Source organism: Trachemys scripta, chromosome 8, assembly GCF_013100865.1.
Source record: "Trachemys scripta elegans isolate TJP31775 chromosome 8, CAS_Tse_1.0, whole genome shotgun sequence".
Taxonomy (NCBI): domain Eukaryota; kingdom Metazoa; phylum Chordata; order Testudines; family Emydidae; genus Trachemys; species Trachemys scripta.
This window is the reverse complement of record NC_048305.1, coordinates 74,987,268-75,000,082: the sequence shown is the minus strand read 5'-3', so window position 1 is coordinate 75,000,082 and position 12,815 is coordinate 74,987,268. Positions and strand designations below refer to the sequence as shown.

At 43.7% G+C, this 12,815-nt stretch overlaps 1 protein-coding gene across 3 annotated transcripts in view; it reads right to left on the bottom strand.

Moving 5' to 3' along the window:
- The window catches only part of BCAR3 (BCAR3 adaptor protein, NSP family member), a 179,071-nt gene that overhangs the window by 82,959 nt on the left and 83,297 nt on the right, over nt 1-12,815 (bottom strand). The window lies entirely within an intron of this gene.

Sequence of the window (12,815 nt, the reverse complement as noted above, 5' to 3'; positions counted from 1 at the left end):
CAGAGAGAGTACCCCAGAGTGGGGACACCCTAGCCCCTGTCCTGGGTGACTACAGCAGGGTTGGGGGTCGAGCCCCCCCAGGAATCCTGGGTCCAGCCTTGTCAGGGTTTACGAGGACTCTGCCAGACAGGAGAATGGAAGGGGAGTCCTCAAGGGCAGGGAGGCCTCTGGGTAAAGGAAGTGGGAGTGAGGACTCAGATCCTTTCGCTAGCCCACTTCACCGGTTTAGTGCAGAAGCCAGGAAAGTTCCCCACAATAGCGGGACCATTCCCCCGCTTACACATGAACCCTGTACAGTAACACTGCAGCAATTCACATAGCTCTAACAGGAAACTTTGATGGTGCATGAAGAAATCCATCAATTCCGGAAAAAATAATCCACATACTTGTTTAGAATGGGACAGACTGAGTTGAAATGACATTTCTACTTGGCTATTAAAAATGTAACTCATTACTGGTAATTGGAATTGAGCATCCATTTTTCTCATTATGGTATCAACTGACTACAGAGACACTAGCTTTAAGTGCTCTTATTTTCAAGGTACTGTAGTTATAAGAACATGCAGAAAAATTGAGTAGTACAGTTGCCACCATATACCTAGCAATATAAAGAAGGCAGTGTGTTCCATTAGCTCTGCCTTCGGAAACATCAGTGAGAGGATAGGTTTCAGAGCAGTAGCCGTGTTAGTCTGTGTCAGCAAAAAGAACATTCTTTTTTCAGTGAGAGGATGGCTTTAGAATTGGAAAGTCATTCCTTTCTGACACTTTGCAAAAATCGAGTTCTTATCTGTGCCTTCTTGGATGATCTTCAGAAATTCCTGTGCCTCTCCTGTGAAAGAACAGCTGAGAATGCTCACATCTTAGCTCTTACATTGAAATCATATTTGTCTATAATGGTCTGACAGTTGTTATGGGGGTGCTCCTGACAGCCAACTGAAATCTTCTTTCCTAATGGACCTCTCTCCTCAGTTTAGGATCCAGGGCAATGAACTATGCAAATATTTTCGACAGTTGCCTTCACTACCAGCTTTGCACAGAGTGGGTGGGACCACTAACAGGCAATATTCTCATACGCAATGATACTATTAGTTTGCATTATTTTTAGATGTAACATATTTATGAAGGACATCTTGCTGTGATAAAGAGTAAGGGGGAAATTGCATGACCTCCAACATTAGAAAACTAGCTTCCAACTTCATTGACGCAGTCAATGGGAATCATAATAATCAAAAACTAGGTGACCTCGGTTACTTTGTTTCCTTTGCTGGCCCAACAGTGCCCCCATTTGTACGGTTAGAAAAGAGATGAGTCATATACCATGTCCCTCAGACTTTTGCTTGACTGGGGGTTTGGTTGGTTGGTTGCTTGCTTTTGTGGTAGGCCTATTCTTTCAAAAAAAAAAAAAAAATTGTAGATTTTTTTTTTTTTTTTAAATGTGAACATGTGGTTTGAGGGGTTTAATAATTAGGCACATTTGATACTTTAAAAAGTAAACAAAGCTTTGAAGGAACATGCTTTTTAGCATAATCTACATTTGTGTAGATATTTGGTTTGACAGAAAACCAGAAAAAAACCAAAGTTTTCAAAAGGAAACTTCTGACTTCACTAGACAAATGTTCGTGACCTGCCTCTCATAGTACCAGAGCAGCCAAATTAAGTACTTCATATTACTATTCTCTCCGGTGGTGTTCTGGAAATACACAGTTCACCAAAAGGTGTGGGGAAAGAATCTGCGCTGATCTCCAGTCACGCAGAAGAATAGACATCCACAAAAATCCAACCCAAAACTAAATAAAAGGACGCAGAAAGTGGTGGGTTTTCTGATGTCAGCCAAAGAAAGCAACCCAGAATGTTGCTTTTATCCCAGAATGACTAAGTCTCATTACAAGGAAATACTTTTGAGTAATTCCAATGTTTAAATAAAAACATTCTGCCAGGTCAAATTAATCAATGAACAAGATCCGTGGACCTGGCGTCAAAGGGAAATCATTTATTTATATTTACTTGACAACATTCAAGAAACACTGCAACTTTTCCTGCAGAAGAAGGTTCCATCTTGATAGCCAGCAGATTTCAAGAGCTTTGTCAAGTGACATGCACAAAAGGGTATGTAAGAGCCAACCAATGGATGCAGGTGATTGTGAGTGAAGATTCCTAATATATACAATATGACTACAGCCCAGAATTGTTCAATTCCCTCCACTGGTGTTCCACAGAATCAGATTCAGGCCTTGTCTTCACTGCTCAAAGGGGTGCATTTTTTATCTTGCTGTAGCTAACCTAGTGAAGCCAAGGCACTTTAGCTTTAAAGCAAGGTAAACTAGTGACCTCAGAACAAGTCCTCTGCAAGGGGTGAGGGGTGACCTCACCTAATTTACCTTACTGTAAATCTAAAATTCCTTGTCTTTAATGTGTTTTTATGTCAGGATAGCTCACATGTGTTAGTTACCCTGAGGGGAAAAAATACATCCCTTTTAGCAGTGAAGACTAGACCATAAACTAAAGGGACAAACTTTACCAGTATGAGTCAACTGATTAATTTCTTATGTGTTAGACTTTGTGCAATTTCTGGCATCTCCCACACTAGCATGGGAGGACAAAGACAATATACATCCATGTGACCACCAAAGTAATTTGTTTATGGATCATATTTTATTCTCTCTCTGTTTGTCCAATGCACCCTCTTACTGTAGCATTTTAGCATTAGACATTTTCTATAGGGAATTGAAGTACTGGAGCACAGTGAGGAAAAAAAAAAAAAAAAAGTTCCTGGTTCCCTGGAGAAAAGCTGCACTATTGCTATCATGTTCGCTCCTTTCTCCAAAAAAGAAAGGAAAACAGCACACAAAACAACCCTTTCAAGACAGACGTGGCTCCTGCTCCGAGCCCTTGAATGGATAATACATGCAGGGAGTAAACAGTATTTTTCTTTGCATACTGAGGAAACACCAGAATAGAATAAGCAAAAACATTTACTCATATAATATACTGTGCATTACTGTAACAGCTTCAAACAGAAATTTCAAAAAACTTTGCAGACATTAATTAGGTCTTGCAACACCCTTGCTTGTTCAGTAAATATCTCCATTTTACACCTTAGGAACTGAGACAAAGTGAGGTTAAGGATCTGATTTTCAGAGGTACTGAAGATTCATAGTTCCCATTGACTTCACTGGGAGCCGCAAGTAATCAGCTCCTCTGAAAATTAGGCCACTTTTATTTAGGTACCAATTATGGTGTCTAACTAAAATTTTGCCTGAATATCTTGCCAAAGATCATACAGTAAGTCTATGGGAGAGTCAGCAGCATAATGCAGGTCTTTTGACTGCTAGTCTTGTGTTTTAACTATAAAGACGTCCTTCAGAGCTTGATTAGCCAAATGTAATGGCACGGAAAAGAGGAGGAGGAGAGAGAAGACACTAAACAGGTTTGAAGAATTGAGGTATCAGATAAACAAGAAAATTTTCAATTAAAAGTATTTTGGGGACTGTGATGCTTTGGGGGTTCACCCAGACCAGTAAGAGGTTGTATCACTACCTGTCCTGTAACCCCGTATGTTTCTGTGCTGTACAGATCATAGGTGCCAACTTTTCCCGGCACCAGTGAGTGCTCGCACCCCTACCCCCAGCCCTGCTCTGACTCCACCCTTTCCCTGCCCCGACCCTATTCCAACCCCTTCCCCAAAGTCCCCACCCTAACTCCGTCCCCTCCCTGCCCTTATTGGACCCCTTCCCCAAATCCCCGCCCCGGCACTGCCTCTTCCCCCGAGTACGTTGCATTTTCCCTTCTCCCCCCTCCCTCCTGTTTCGCAGTGCAAGCGCTGGGAGCTGGGGGTAAAAAGCAGGCACAGGGCGTGCTCAGGGGAGGAGGCAGAACAGAGATGAGCTGGGGCGGGGGGCAGCTGCACCCACCAATTTTTCCCCGCGGGTGCTCCAGCCCCAGAGCACCCACGGAGTCGGCGCCTATGATACAGATCTGGGTCAGAGCCCTGCTCACAGCACAATGCCCTCACCCTGAATTTCACCAAGCTGGTTAGTTGCATGGTCACTCCAACAGCCTTTCCAATCCCAAATCTACCCAAAACCCATCTCCTCTCCAGGTCAGCCCTCTGACTGCAGCCCTCACAAAATCTTACCGAGTTTGATGCGCCTTTATAGACACAGTACAAGCACCAATTTGTTAGTGTGGCTGAGGATTTTACTCTTCAGTTTGAAACACAGCACTGAAGATTGTGTAATAAGACAAGATTAAGTTTATTAACAAAGAACAGATATCTAAGTGATACCAAGTAAAAGGAATTGAGATAGAAAGTAAAAATACACTTCTAAGACTAAAACCTAACTTAACCAACTACAATCTTTTGTTCAAAGTAGCTTTCACCACAGTTCTTCCAGCATGGGCAGCCAGTTCTTAGCCAGGACCCAACACAGAGCTCAAAGCGCTTGGTTTCTTTATTTCTTCTCGTGAAGGATACGAAAATGGCTCTCTCTTTCTCTGCTTCTAGCCTCTGTTTTACCTTTATTGTCAAAGTCAGGACACTCTCATGGGGGATCAGCTTGCTGTGTCTACCAGCAGGACTGGCCTTACCATGAGGCGAACTGAGGCGGCTGTCTCAGGTGCCACACTGTGGGGGGACACCACTAGGACCCAGAGTGCAGAAAATTGTGTCTGCTGCTGGTGCATATGTATTCTGTCTGCTCTAGATCACAGAGATAGTGGAGTGCTGTGCTGGAGAAAGGAGGGCACAAGAGACATAACAGGCAGGCAGGAGAAAAGGTGAGAGGGAATAATAGAAAGCAGCAGGAGCTGCAGGGAGAGACAGGGGAGCAGGAGCCTAGGGTTACCATTTGTCCGGATTCCCCCAGATATGTCCGGCTTTTTGAGCTAAAAATAGCATCCGGGGGGAATCTGTAAATGTCCGGACTCTCCCCTCCCCTCCCCTCCCCATGCAGAGCACGCGCGGCTGACAGGGCAGCCGGCCGGATGGTGCCACTTACATGGGGCTCCGACAGCCAGAGAGAGCCCCTCCTCCGCTTCCCCTGCAGCAGAGATCACTTCCTCCCTCCCTGCATTCGCAGATCGCCTCCGGCAGTCTCAGGGAGCTTCCCATTTCCTGCTGCTTCCCTGAACCCACTTGAGGAGAACAGGCAGTCAACTGAAGTAATAGGAACCAGTTAGGCCCTTAAAACGCTGATATCTTCCCTCACTCAGGCCCTGCTACCAGCCTGCTTATTTGTCCCCTTCAACTGAGTGTTGGGAGCCACTATAGCTGGCACAGAACAGCAGTCATGAGTGAAAGAAGAAAACGCCCCTCTGGGGCAGCATTCAGAAAAAGAAAGCAAGCAAAGGAAGCTTTTCTATCTAAGCAGGAAGAAGCTCTCCTGAGATATATAGACAAATGTTCACGCTGAGCCTTCCGGCCCCAGTGAGGATGTGAGTGGTGAGGAGATGCCTGATCTTCCAGTTAGTCAGAGTGCAGGTGACCTGGCAGCTACTGCAGCATCCATATCTCCATCTCAAATGGATGTAACCATGCACATTCCTGAAGAAAAGTGTAGATCAGAAAAGAATGTGGTGGAAGCGCAAGAAACAGCTGCTGCTGAGTTTAGTTCCTTAAGTCTAGATGATCCAGGACTGTGGACCCACTTGAGCAGCAGCCTGAGGGACTTCCTTGTACTGCATGGGCCACAGCAGGTGAAAAACTTAGTGTTCCCCAAAGACAATGAAAATAGAAGATTCTACCCAACACATTACTGGCGTGAAATCCCCAATGGTGACAAAGTGGAGAGGCCAGGGCTTATGTACTCAAAAACCCAGAATGCTGCACACTGTTTTTGTTGCAAACTCTTCCAGTCTAATGTTCCAGCCACATTGGGTTCTATGGGAACAAAGGACTGGAAAAATCTGGCTAGAAATCTAGCATGCCATGAGAAGGCAGCAAATCACCAGAGAGCATTCCATAGGTGGAAAGAGCTTGAGATGAGACTAAGGTTAAAGGCCACCATAGATGATCAGCATCAAGAGAAGGTTGCATCAGTCTCTTTACTGGCAAAATGTTCTGAAAAGGCTCATTGCCATTGTGAGAATGCTTGCTACCCAAAACTTTGCACTGCATGGCACTTCAGATCAGCTGTATGTGCCAAACAATGGAAACTTCCTTAAAATTAACAGAGAGTCCTGTGGCACCTTTAAGACTAACAGATGTATTGGAGCATATTGGGCATTCACCCATGAAAGCTTATGGTCCAATACATCTGTTAGTCTTAAAGGTGCCACGGGACTCTCTGTTGCTTTTTACAGATCCAGACTAACACGGCTACCCCTCTGTTCCTTAAAATTGTGGCGCTGATGGCGGAGTTTGATGCTGTACTCCAGGAGCATCTAAGAAGAGAGTCACCACCCAAGAAATGTACACACACCACTACCTTGGAAAAACAATTCAAAATGAGATCATACAGTTACTGGCAACAAAAGTCAAACAGAAGATTGTGGCAGATCTGAAGTCAGCAAGATATTACTCTGTTATTCTGGACTGCACACCTGACATCAGCCATACGGAACAAATGACTTTAATGGTGCGTTTTGTAACAACAGAACCTAGTGAAAATGTCCCAATGGTCACTGCCAGAGAGCATTTTCTAGAATTTATTGACATTGATGATACTACAGGAGCTGGTATGACAAATGTGCTTTTCAAAAAGCTGGAAGATACAGGAATTGCGATAGCTGACATGAGAGGTCAGGGCTACGATAATGGTGCCAACATGAGAAGAAAGAACAGAGGAGTGCAGACACGGATCTGAGAGTTAAACCCTCGAGCTTTTTTTTGTCCCATGCAGTTCTCATTCATTGAGCTTGGTGGTCAGTGATGTAGCATCAGCTTCCAGTGAGGCTGCTGAATTTTTTAATGTAATTCAAAGCATCTATGTATTTTTCTCTGCATCAACTCATCGATGGCAAATTTTGAAGCAACATCTGGGAACATCCTCTTTGACACTGAAACCACTGAGTGCCACAGAATAGGCTTTTCGCCTCCACTCAACTTTCCCATCAAACACCAAATTGGGAAGATAGATGATGCCATAGTTGCCATTATGGAGGATAATGCTATGACAGGAACTGTTCGTGGGAGAACAGTGGCAGAGGGAAATGGAATCACCAGAAACATACGTAACTTCAAATTTCTGTATGACTTAGTGTTATGGCATGACATACTGTTTGAAATAAATGTTGTAAGCAAGAGACTCCAAGGTGTTGACCTTGATGTATCTGGAGCAATGGAACAACTGGACAAAGCAAAGTCATACCTACAGTCTTACCGGTCAGATGAGGGATTTCAAAATGTTCTGAAGAGTGCACGGAAGTTGGCAGAGGAACTTCACACTGAGGCTATTTCCCCACCATTCAAGAATACAAGAGTCACCGAAGAAAAAGACATTTTGATTACGAGGCATGGGATAATCCCATAAGAGACCCCAAACAACAATTCAAAGTTGAATTCTTTAACCAGGTGCTAGATTGTGCAATACAATCAGTTGAAGAACGTTTCATGCAGCTCAAGGAACACAGCAGTATATTTTGGATGTTGTATGATATTCCAAAACTCCTCACTATACCCGAAGAAGACCTATACCAGCAATGCAGGGCACTAGAGACAGTGTTGACACATGATATCATGCGCGATATTGATGCAAGTGATTTAGGTGATGAACTAAAAGCCCTTCCAAGATACATCTCAGCAGGATCAACTCCAATGGCTGTTCTGGAATATATGTGCACAAATAAAATGACCACCCTCTTTCCAAAAACAACAAAGAGTCTGGTGGCACCTTAAAGACTAACAGATTTATTTGGGCATAAGCTTTCGTGAGTAAAAACCTCACTTCTTCGGATGCATAGAGTGAAAGCTACAGATGCAGGCATTATATACTGACACATGGAGAGCAGGGAGTTACTTCACAAGTGGAGAACCAGTGTTGACAAGGCCAATTCAATCAGGGTGGATGTAGTCCACTCCCAATAATAGATGAGGAGGTGTCAATTCCAGGAGAGGAAAAGCTGCTTCTGTAGTGAGCCAGCCACTCCCAATCCCTATTCAAGCCCAGATTAATGGTGTTGAATTTGCAAATGAATTTTAGTTCTGCTGTTTCTCTTTGAAGTCTGTTCCTGAAGTTTTTTTGTTCAATGACAGTGACTTTTAAATCTGTGATAGAATGACCAGGGAGATTGAAGTGTTCACTTACTGGCTTGTGTATGTTACCATTCCTGATGTCCGATTTGTGTCCATTTATTCTTTTGCGGAGGGACTGTCCGGTTTGGCCAATGTACATGGCAGAGGGGCATTGCTGGCACATGATGGCATATATGACATTAGTGGATGTGCAGGTGAATGAGCCCCTGATGGTGTGGCTGATGTGGTTGGGTCCTCTGATGCTGTTGCCAGAGTAGATATGGGGACAGAGTAGGCAACGAGGTTTGCTACAGGGATAGGTTCCTGGGTTGGTGTTTCTGTGGTGTGGTGTGTAGTTGCTGGTGAGTATTTGCTTCAGGTTGGGGGGTTGTCTGTAAGCGAGGACTGTGTCCATCTGTTTGCATTTGGAGAGGAAGATGATGTCTGTCTGTATCTGTGCAAGTTTTTTGTTGAGGTTGATGGATTTCCACTCCATACGGCTAAATTTAGTGCCTTGCATGTTGTCAAGTATCAGGGGGTAGCCGTGTTAGTCTGTATCTACAAAAACAACAAAGAGTCTGGTGGCACCTTAAAGACTAACAGATTTATTTGGGCATAAGCTTTCGTGAGTAAAAACCTCACTTCTTCGGATGCATAGAGTGAAAGCTACAGATGCAGGCATTATATACTGACACATGGAGAGCAGGGAGTTACTTCACAAGTGGAGAACCAGTGTTGACAAGGCCAATTCAATCAGGGTGGATGTAGTCCACTCCCAATAATAGATGAGGAGGTGTCAATTCCAGGAGAGGAAAAGCTGCTTCTGTAGTGAGCCAGCCACTCCCAATCCCTATTCAAGCCCCTATTCACCCTCTTTCCAAATGCTTTTACTGCTCTGCGCATACTTCTAACACTTCCTGTAACAGTTGCCAGTGGAGAACGCAGCTTCTCCAAGCTGAAGTTAATAAAAACACATCTACACTCCACAATGACACAGAAGAGGCTGGTTGGCTTTGCAACCATCTCAGTAGAGCATGAGCTGACCCAGACTGTGGACCTTCAGAAAGCAGTTCAAATCTTTGCAACCAAGAAGGCACGGAAAGCACAACTTTGATTATTCAAACAGATAAAAATGCCAGTGTTTACTATGCAGGCAAGAAAAGTTACATTTGCTGTTCAGGCGTTTGAAAATTAAAGTGTTACTTAAAATTTTTGAACAAAGCATTTTAAGTTGTTAGTTCTCCTTTATTGGGGTAGGTAGCAGAGCAGTACCATGAGAGGAGTAAAACAGGAAGAAGGCAGAATTGAGACCTTTCAAAGTTTTGACCCAAGCGAGGGGACTATGGGGGCATCATTTGAGCTCCCCGCCTCAGGTGCCAAAATGTTGTGGGCCGACCCTGTCCACCAGGAAACTGACACCATGTTAATTTTTGCAGCGTCTCCCCGCCTCCCATTGTGATAGTTAAGTGTCTATCTCCCCCACTCAGTAGTTTGATGGCTTTGTTTACCTTTTCTGTAAATGTACTTCTATTGCCTCTTTGCTCAATTTATATTCTAAATCACCCATACATACATCACACAGTAATATTAATGATGATCATGTTACCAATTTGCATATTATACCTTGCAGGACACCTTTTAGATATAGATTATGACACTATCAAGTTGGGTTACATTGAGCTCATCAGGACAGTTGAGGCTCACTGCTAGATACTACGGAGCTCTTTGCCTTATGGCATTGGGGTGCTCTTAGGGTCACAGGGAAATGTCCCTATTTGGATAACAAGGCATTTCATATAATCAAATTACATTACACAATAGATATTTAAAATATACAATCTACCTTGTGTAAAGTGAAATGTAATTTTAATAAGTAGTTCACATATGATACCATTAATACCCGTTTTAAATCAATGCCTGGGAGAAATAGTTTCCCCTTCCCCCAACCAACTGATATTGAAAGATGACTTGACAAAGTATCAGGAGATATGAGAGGAATTTTTGGAAATAAAGACCAATTTACATAAGGGAGAAATATAAATTAATGCTCATAGTTGCACAAGACTATTTACGCTCGAGACACCTATATTTTTTCTTCGCTGCTCTTTACTGTATCCTGTTTCTTTCCCTGGCAATGTCAACTGATCCCTGTGTATGGTCTCCATTGTGTTTTCATGGTTTTATTCTTAACTTTAAACTCTTGGAAGAGTGTATTGACATATAAAGTCTCAATAAATGTTATTTTTTAAAAAAAATCTATCCCAAAAGCACAATAATTGAGCCTGCAACCTTGACATTCTGAATCACAATTCAATATCTAGGATCCTCTAACCTCAGTTCATAGCAACTACAATGCTAAGCATTAGAACCCTGGCTCTATTGTTACGTCAACAGAGCGATGAAGGTGGACAAGGATTCTCCGAATTTCAAACTTCATCTGGAAGCATTATTAAGTGAAAGTAGAACACTATATAAAAAAAAAGAACAAAACAGGACACAAAAGAATTTATTCAGTGCTGTGTTGGAGTTCTCTTAAATACTCAAACTGAGCTGTCCTAGTGATTGCCTCAGATACACTTGCTCGCAATGCAGCTCCTACTCTGAGGAACTGATCTCTGACTCACATTCACCATGAGATTCTACACAGAAATCAGCGGTATAAGAGGGATATCTATCTGTCTTATCAAACTGTAGGAATGCTCAGTGCCAGTGAGCTTAGACATACATATACCCTCCCTCACGTTGAGTAGAGCGTCCTCACTACACCAACAGTCCCATTGATTTCAACATGCTCAACATCGGTGAGAGCATCACAATGTGACCCCTGCTGATTATGACAAAAGTTCACTACAGGCAAATCATAAGTGTGCTCTGTATTTGTGTCTAAATGTACAATCTTATTTTTTAGTTATTGAACAAAGGTGCAGATTCACAACATGAGACACCAAGGAGGATGGCAGAATATGGCAATTTCTAGCTTTCCTAAAAAAAATAAAAAGGAAACTACTGGCAGAGTATGTTCACATTCAATATAAGCAAGGGGGAAAGAATCTGGCCCCATATGTCTGCCATCATATACATATTTATTTATGGATTTCACAGCTCTTTTAAACACTTACTCATGGTCTGAGCGGATAGTGACTTCAGTTCTAACATCAGTTGCCAGCACTGTAAACATTAGTCAAGAGCTACTACCATACATCTCTGACTAATCTAGCAAGGTGACTGGGAGACCAACCATATCTCCTACATGGCAGTAGAAAGTACTATTAGCCAGCTGTTCTAACAACATCCCTTATTATTTGAGTAGCATCATGTTCTCATTCTGAGTGAGGCTTGTCCTTCCCCTCGACACTTTTGTTCTTGCTGAGACTACAACAATATTCCTAATAGTACAAGTATAAGTATGTGTAATTTGTAGGCCCTGTTCTCTCAAAGAGAGAAGGTATACCTCTTGTAAACTGTACTTGTGCAGTCAGGGCTGGCTCCGGGCACCAGCCCAGCAAGCAGGTGCTTGGGGTGGCCAAAGGAGAGGGGCGGACACATCGGGCTCTTCAGCGGCAATTCCGCGGCCAGTCCCTCACTCTCTCTCTCTCTCTCTCTCTCGGAGTGAAGGACCAGCCACCGAATTCTGAAGCGGGGGCGGTAGAGCTAATCGCGATTGCGGCTTTTTTTTTTTTCTGCTTCTTCTTGGGATGGCAAAAACCCTGGAGCCGGCCCTGTGTACAGTAATTGTTATGTGAAGGAAGACTGTGAGAAAGCAACTGTGCATGACATCACATTCTTCTTTTGATAACATCTCTGGGTGCGTGCACTTTCTGATCACATAATAATTAAAAGGAGTTCAATAGGTTCACAAGCAAGCCCAAACAAGCAGGAAGCAATTACACCTCATGACCATTGCCCTATAAACCATATGGAGAGGAATATTATGTGCTCTGAAGCCTTTTACCCAGACGGATTTGTTGGATGGTAGAAAGAAACAAAACTGTTCTAGAACAATCTTTCAGCTTGTCCTCAAGCACTATTAACAATAGATTCAGTTAACTTCACCCTTAAAAGGAGAAGGCTGATCTGATCTGCCACAAGAACAGAGCTCATACAATTTCCCTCCTTTAATCAAAGGTTGTGTGATGAAATCTGATTGGTAAATACATTTTTACAGTATAACTATAAATCCCAGTGTAGAAGTTCCATTCAGCTACTTTTCTTAACCATGCCGATTCTGACATCCAAGCCGCAAAACGGTATCTCATACTCTTTGTACCTTATTAATCCACTGTGTTATACTCAAGTTTGTTGTTTTCCTGACTCTGGCACCAGGGGCGGCTCCAGGCACCACTGCAGCAAGCGCGTGCCTGGGGCGGCAAGCCGCAGGGGGCGGCCTGGCAGTCGCCGTGAGGGCAGCAGTCAGGCTGCCTTCAGTGGCATGCCTGCGGGAGGTCTGCCGGTCCCGCGGCTTCGGCGGTGGGTATGCCGAAGGCGCGGGACTGGTGGACCTCCCGCAGGCATGCCGCCGAATCCGCGGTACCGGCGGACCTCCCGCAGGCATGCTGCCAAAGGCTGCCTGACTGCCGTGCTTGGGGTGACAAAATACATAGAGCCGCCCCTGTCTGGCGCCCACCTGTGACAATCCTGCCATTCT